Here is a 1,177-nt window from a genome sequence, read left to right as displayed (position 1 = left end):
GGTATGGAATACCCCATTGGCCAGCTGGGCTGGCTGTCCTGATTATGTTCCCTCCCATCTTGTGTACCTAGCTCAGTCAGTAGGCATGGGAGCTGTCCTTGGACTAGGAGGGCACTTAGCAACATCAGAAAACATCAGTGTGTTATCAACATTCTCCTCATACTAAATCCAAAACACAGCACTAGGAAGAAATTTAACCCTATCCCAGCCAAAACCAGGACACTATTAAAGATATTATTTGAAAAAACACTGTGTGTTTTATGAGGGTTTTCTGTAAGCAATATAAGATTGAAATCCGTGTAAATGAAGGAAAGGTAGCAAAAAAAGCATTTGAATTTAAAAGATTTGCAAATATGGCTACTACACAAGTATGAAACCCTTTCAAAAATATGTCACTTAGGAGAATGTCATGAATTAGAAATGAGAAAACAAACCAGATAATTTGGTTGGTGCTGTAAGGAGATCTATTCCTGCAGCTACTCCAGATGAGAACCCTGTTACCGTCCGCAGGCCTTTTTGGCAGGGCACTGATTTCCTTCCTTATCTCTGTGTTCTGATGCTGAGAGCTGCAGAGCACCTTGAATGCCTTCTGAAGTCAACTAGAGATTGTGATAAGCATCATCTTGTAGATTTAGCCTGTTAAGACTTTCACAGACTTCCATGGGAGTGGCCATAAAATTAAACCCAGAAATTTTTGCATGACAAAACATTAAGGTGAAAATCTTATGTATGAACCACTTGATATTTATCTGAATTCAGGCTACCTTTTAGTATGTGCATGCTAATCTTTGCATTTAAGTGTAATAGAATTATAGTGCACATCTCAGCTACTTTATTTGATTTTTTCCCCCCTCTTTAGTCTGCAGCTTCCAATGGATCAGAGGGATCTGGACAATGTGGTGAACACAATAAGGAGAACCAGACTTTTGAAAATTATGTAGTAGACATGAAGACAAAGGTAAGATCCATTCTTTTGTGATGGAGAATGAGATCCTTATTTAGTCAAGTTTTGCTGGAAGTGAAATGTGTAGAATATATTGAGTTTGAGCTCCTGCAGTCATTTTTTTTGCTGCTTAATGCATGTACATAACCACATTTGAATGAGGCTTATGGCTGCAATTTACTGCTGTATGTTACTAGCCCTGTGCATTTTATGCGGTCCTAGGCAGGATTTATT

At 38.7% G+C, this 1,177-nt stretch overlaps 1 long non-coding RNA gene across 1 annotated transcript in view; it reads left to right on the top strand.

Moving 5' to 3' along the window:
- Nucleotides 1-958, top strand: part of LOC104079086 — a gene marked incomplete at its 3' end in the record, with an annotated part of 58,049 nt that extends 57,091 nt beyond the window's left edge. Inside the window, exon 3 of the long non-coding RNA XR_683545.1 lies at nt 860-958. This is a non-coding gene — a long non-coding RNA (uncharacterized LOC104079086). The remainder of the gene's footprint in view (nt 1-859) is intronic.
- Nucleotides 959-1,177: the final 219 nt, after the last annotated feature.

Source organism: Fulmarus glacialis, unplaced genomic scaffold (genome assembly GCF_000690835.1).
Source record: "Fulmarus glacialis isolate BGI_N327 unplaced genomic scaffold, ASM69083v1 scaffold1997, whole genome shotgun sequence".
NCBI lineage: Eukaryota > Metazoa > Chordata > Aves > Procellariiformes > Procellariidae > Fulmarus > Fulmarus glacialis.
The sequence above is the reverse complement of the archived record's forward strand: the minus strand, read 5'-3'. Positions and strand labels throughout refer to the sequence as shown.